Raw genomic sequence first — 6,361 nt, forward strand, 5'->3', positions numbered from 1 at the left:
GAGTAGGCCTTCTTTCACCCAGCTGCCGGCACCGGCTTCCCTTCAGCACCTGGGACCCAAGCTGCTTCCCTCCTCTGGCTGCCAGCAGGCACCAAGAACCGGGGCTGGCTACCTTTCTCCAGCTGCTTATAAGCACCCAGGACCTGGGCTGGCTTCCCTTGGGCGGAAGCCCCCATTGTGTGTGTGTGTGTGTGTGTGTATACACACACACACACACACACACACATATATATGTAAATAAACATAAGGAACTGTCCCACCAGTACCTACGAGCCGCAATGAGCACCAAGGGGCAGATGATCCAACCAGTAACTATGATGCGCAATGACCACCAATGCAGGAGCTGCCAAGTGACAGCGACTTTGTAGAGTGACCTCTCACACTCCAGGACCCCTTAGGGGATGTCAGACTTCCGGTTTCAGCCCAATCCCCGCAGGCCAGGCCGAGGGACCCCACCTACCAGAGGGATCCCGCTCACTCCACAGACACCCTTCAAGCCCTGACACCGCCCCAGGTATGGCTGGCTGGGGAGGGACTGCGGGATGTTGGCTCCAGGGTGTGTCTGGCCCATCTTGCCCAGTCCTTCCCCACAGGCCACCTTCTAATTAATTTCCTTTCAATGTGCACAAATCCATGCACTGGGCCTCTAGTTAAAAAATAAATGTTGACTTGTGCATGCATGATACATAGAAAGCTCTTGCTGGCACCAATCCAATGCGTGTGTTTTGATCTGTCATTGTCGATCATGAATTTGGTTGACACTTCCATTACAGAGAAAGGGTGAATAGTGATATTAAAATATTTCTTCTAATTTCCTTTCAAATGTACACAAATCCATGCACCAGGCCTCTAGTCTTTTATTAAATACAGAAACAATATTAAAAATAGCAAAGTATAACAAAATATACCTTCCTAGATAAATATATGATAGCGGTACATTTAAAAGTAGAACAATAAAAGTACAACTGCCCTAACCGGTTTGGCTCAGTGGACAGAGCGTCGGCCTCTGGACTGCAAGGTCCCAGGTTCGATTCTGGCCAAGGGCATGTACCTTGGTTGCGGGCACATCCCCAGTAGGAGGTGTGCAGAAGGCAGCTGATTGATGTTCCTCTCTCATTGATGTTTCTAACTCTCTATCCCTCTCCCTTCCTCTCTGTGAAAAATCAATAAAACATATTTTTTTAAAAGTACAGCTAAACTACTGAACCATCATTCTAAACCATCTGAAATCTAGCTAAATGAAAGTTCTATAACTAAGGTTTTGAAGCCACCCCAGCCCCTGGGCCAGGAACAGGGCCTCAGGAACATGGGCCTGTTCCCTGCCTTTGTCTCCTGGTGCACACCGTAGCACCAAGCCTGCAATTGCTAGCCAGAGCCTCTTTGCGAAACAGCACAGGGAATTCAGTGCATGGAAACAACTGGTGAAGCAAACACAGGCGAAACATCAGGATGGATGTTACCATCTCAGAGCTCATACAGCTTTCTGCAGAACCTGCTAGTGACTTAGGTGAAAACTTTGGGCCCGTATATAAGTGGCAACCATGATAACCTGACTATGTACATGGATTTAGTGGATGGCATTATTTTTTAACCAATCATGTTGCAAACAGATCCCAGGCCTACAAATCAGCACATCAACAATAATGTGCATCTTCGTATTCAGAACCTGACCAACTTGATGAGAAACATTAAGACCTACTACCAGGAAGTTCTCCAGCAGCTGATCATAATCAACTTGCCCAATGTTTTATTGACTGGCAAAGACTATCAGGAAAAAGTATAGAGGAAATGAAGAAGGTGCTGTTGCTGGGTTATGTTGTCCAGTGTGAGAGGAAAGAGGAATTTCCTCATGGTCATTGAGACCCATGCTGGGATTATGGCCAATTACCAGGAGGTGAGCCATAATCAGGAGAATGTATTTGCCCTGCAATGGATGGAGGTTCCAGACATGGCCCTGGAGGTGCTAGAGGCCCTCCCATGGAACATGGTGTTTCACCTCAGGAGGCTCAGAGATGTGCAAGATGAATGCACGGAGCTGATCGTGGACCTGACTCAGGCGTGGAAGTACCTCTAAGCATAGCAGCCTCTCAGCCCCCTCAAGTCTTCTAGTGCCGAGTCCACACCCAGCCCTACCAGCAGCCTCTCCAGCAAGTATCAGCAGCACCTGGCTATGGAGCTGGCAGACACCAAGGCCAGGCTGAGCTGCATCAGGCAGGAGCTGGAGGAAAAGACAGAGCAGCTTATGAATACTACACATGAGGTAGATCAGTTGGTGATGGAGCTGCAGAAAGTCAAGCAGGAGAACATCCAACTGGCGGCTAGTGCCTGGTCTGTTCGTGCCTACCTTGATGAGCTGGACTCTCTAAGGAGAAGGCAAATCATGTGGAGAGGCTGGAGATGGAGCTAATGCACTTCAGGGAGAAGCTGAAAGACACAGACTTCTATAAAGCCTGCATGGAGGAGCTGAGAGAAGATAATATCACTTTAACTGAAACCAAGTCCATTCTGACGCAACAGCTGACTGCTGCTTGGACCCAGGTTGATAAAACTTTATGAGCTGGAGAAAGAGAACCTGCAGCTGAAATCTAAGTTTCAAGACCTGGAATTGGACCTAGAGGTAGACAAGAAATGCATTGAGGAGCTGCTGGAAGAGAACATTGCCCTCGAGACTGCACAGAAGCAGAGCATGAACGAGTCCACACACCTGAGCTGGGAGCTGAAGCATCTATCCAAGAATGCAGACCTGTCAGATGCTTCCAGGAAGTTGTGTTTCATTTGAAAGAATGCACCACCAACCACATCCTGAATTTGGAGGAGGAGAACGAGAGCCTACAGAGCACGATCCAGGAGCTGTGGGATGCGTCCCTGGCGCTGGAGGAGAGTAGCCTCATATGCGGTGAGCTGGAGAAGAACCAGAAGCTCAGCAAGATTAAAAAGTTGCAGATCTAGCTAGAAAGAGAAAATCAAGAGCAACCAGGATTTGGAGACCTTCGGTGTAGAACTGATCAAAGACACAGAGACGGTGAAGGCTGATAAAGCTAGGCAGATCAAGGATCTTGAGCAAAAAAAAAAAGCATCATCTCAGCCAAGTGATGTGGGTTGTTATGGAGAGGTCACAGGTCAGCACTAAGGTCCACTTAAAGGACATCTAGAATGAAAACAAAGTCATTCACCAGACGGTGACAGAGACCAGCAGCAAATTCAGCAAGCTGGAGTTCGAGAAGCAGCAGCTGCACAGGGACTTGGAGAAGGAGAAGGAGAAGGTGAAGCAGGTGGAGGAGCTGGAGAAGGAGATGCACCGCTGCAGAAGGAGAACAAGAAGCTGGCCAAGGCGGTCACCTCCCTGACAATGGCCACCGAGAAGGTCGATACCCTGGAGTGTGAGTCAGCCTGATGCTGGAGAACCAGAGGCTGCGTAAGTTTCTAGAGGCCCTGCAGAATCTGTCAGTGCAGTTCTAGGGTCTAGAGTGGGAGAACCAGCAGCTGGATGAGGAGAACCTGGAGTTGCACAGGATTGGGGGTGACCATGCGCTTTATGGGTGCCAAGATGAGCAGATCGAGGAGGAGAACCAGGAGCTTGAGCAGGAGGAGGAGGAGCTGCTGAACACCCTGTGCAAGAAGTAGGAGCACGTGGAGCTCAGCTACCAGAGCATGAGTGCCAAAAACCTGTGGCTGTAGCAGAACCTGGAGAGCGAGCTCAGGGAGCTGGAGGCAGAAAACCAGGCCCTGCAGTAGGATGTGGAAGCCTAGTGGCTACCAAGCAAGCAGTGGGAGAAGTCAGAGAAGGCGAAGATGGCCCTGGAGCAGGAGGTGGCCCAGGTGGTAAAAGACAAGCTACTGCTGGAGAAGGAGGTGAATAGGCTATGGCAGCAGGTGTAGCTCAAGGGCATGGTTTTGGATGACATCACCAAGCTGTCCATAGCTGAGAAGAGCTGCGCTCTGGACAAGGAGCTGGCCCACTGCAGAGACACAGCCACCAAGCTGAAGGAGTTGGAGAAGGACAACAGAGACCTCACCAAGCAAGTCACCATGCACAAGAGGACGCTGGTGACCCTGAAAGAGGAAATGGTGCTGGGGAAACTGAAGAATCAGCAGCTGACCAGTGAGCTGGACAAACTGAGCCAGGAGCTGGAAATGGTCAGCCTCCACAAGGAGCTGCTGCTGCAGGATAACAGCAACAGCAACCCAAAATACAAGATTTTTGGGGGCAGGAATGAAGTGACATTAAAAATGACACTAGCCATGAAAGAAGCTAAGATTGTGTTCTTAGAAGCACAGGTATGAGAGAAAGCCAGCCTGAACTAACAGCTACAGAAGGCACTTCAGGTGCTGAAGAAGTGTGAGCTCCTCAGGCAGAACCAGGAGGAGGGGAAGCACCTGTAGCACTCTTTGAAACACCCTGTGGGAAGTTGGTTGCTGGTCACCAAGAGGAGAGCTGGGGGCTGAGCCATAAGGAAGCCACCATAGAGATGCTTAAAGTGAAGGACCTGGCCAGCGAGCTGGAACGGAACAATGCAGCTCAAGGATCAGCAGCAGCACATGCAGCACATGTTCTGAGACCCAGAACATGGCCTTCAGCAGTCAGATCCTGACACTGCAGAAGCAGAGTGCTTTCCTGTAGGAGCACACCACCATGCTGCAGACCCAGAAGGCCAAGCTGGAGGTGGAAAATTCTACTGAGCTGCCAGAGCACCTTGCTCACCGCACAGTATACATTACTCCAGAACCAGCAGGTGGCCAAGGACAGGCAGCATGAGAACCTGCAGAAGCAGCAGAAGCAGCTGACGGCAGCCTATGAGGCCCTGCTGCAGGATCACGAGCACCTGGGCATGCTCCACGAACACCAGTCTGAGGCGTATGGAGCCAGCACAGCTCCCTGAAGACATTTCATCGGATCCTGGAGTTGGAGCACAAGGCACTCAGGGAGAGGCACGAGGGCATGCTGAAACATAAGGCAGAGCTGGAGGAGCTGGAGAAGTCTTGAACAGTAAGCAGGAGGCTCTGCGCAGGAGCAGAGGATGAACACCATCACCACTGATGAGAACCAGAGGCTGTGGGAGAGCTAGACAGGGTCAATTTCCTGCACCAGCATCTGAGGAAGGAGTACAAGGAGCTGTACGCCCACACCAATGAGCTGAAAACCTCGCTAAATGACATGCAGATGGAGGTGAACTGCTGGCAGATGAGTTGAAGGAGGGGCACCAGATCATGGACATCTCATTGATCAAGCTGGACAACCACTGCGAGCTGATCTCCCGGGAACTTGGAGGAAGAAAATCATCACCTCTCGATCCAGACGTTGAATGAGCAGAACCAGAGGTTTCTAGAGCAGAACATGGAGAACAAGGATCAGTACCACGAGGAGCAGGAGCAGTACATAGACAAATTAAATGCCTTACAGAAACATAAGGAAAAACTGGAAGAAAAAATCTTGGATCAGTATAAGTTCTGTGATCCTGCTCCAAAGAAGAAAAACCACTGGACTGGAGTCAAAGCCTTAGTCAAATTCATCAAACCAAAGAGGGTTCCAGAGAATGACCAGAGTCAACCACTGACAGCCCTCCCTGGACGCTGGAGTCCTCAGACCAGGCCTCGCCCAGTATTTCTCAGCCTCTTAAATCACAGTGGTCTCTCTCCAGGGCACCCCATCATGCTCAAACTGGGTAGAATAGTGAGACATCCAGAGCGGGGCCTGTAGGAAAAGGCCCTGGGATCTAATATCAAAGAAAGGGTCCCTGCATGGTGGCAGCCTTGACCTCACAGATGCCTCCTCTGATCCACCCATGAAGCCCTGGCTGTCAGAACTGGGCTCCTGGACCTGTTCATCCTCAGCCATCACAGGTTGATAATCACTGTCTTAAAGGAATAGATCTAGAAAGCTCTAAGTGTACGTTAAAGCTTAATAGAAATAACTGCAGGATAATACATGATTTAAAAAATTATCTGGACATCATCCTCACCATCATCGTGGCTCTTCTTCACCACAGATGATCATTCAATGACTTTATGCCATAACCAAGCCACTGTGCTACGATGTCTCTTACCCTCTCTCAGGCACTTTTCCCTCAAACAATCTCACACTCCACATGTTAATTCGTTTTTAAGTTTTATTTTTCAGTTTTTCTTTATAGGCTTAGTTTTAGTAGCTGGATTTCTGTTGGTAGCCTGTAGATTTTATTACGTTAGGAGTAAAATTTTTTCACTATGTTAAAAGCATCTGGTAAAGCTGGAGTTAGTAGGGTTTTTTGTGGGGGTTTTTTTAATATAAATTTTGTAGACTTTCCTTTAGGCAAAAACTAGCCAGGCTGTTTTGCTGCAAAAAGTAAATTAGGCTTATGATTGAGATATTAGATCAGGTTCT

General features: G+C 49.2%; 1 pseudogene; it reads left to right on the forward strand.

Annotated features, from left to right (window-relative positions):
- Positions 1-1,449: 1,449 nt before the first annotated feature.
- LOC118673306 lies at positions 1,450-5,846 on the forward strand (annotated as a pseudogene).
- Positions 5,847-6,361: the final 515 nt, after the last annotated feature.

This window comes from Myotis myotis, unplaced genomic scaffold (genome assembly GCF_014108235.1).
Source record: "Myotis myotis isolate mMyoMyo1 unplaced genomic scaffold, mMyoMyo1.p scaffold_m19_p_18, whole genome shotgun sequence".
Taxonomy (NCBI): Eukaryota; Metazoa; Chordata; class Mammalia; order Chiroptera; family Vespertilionidae; genus Myotis; species Myotis myotis.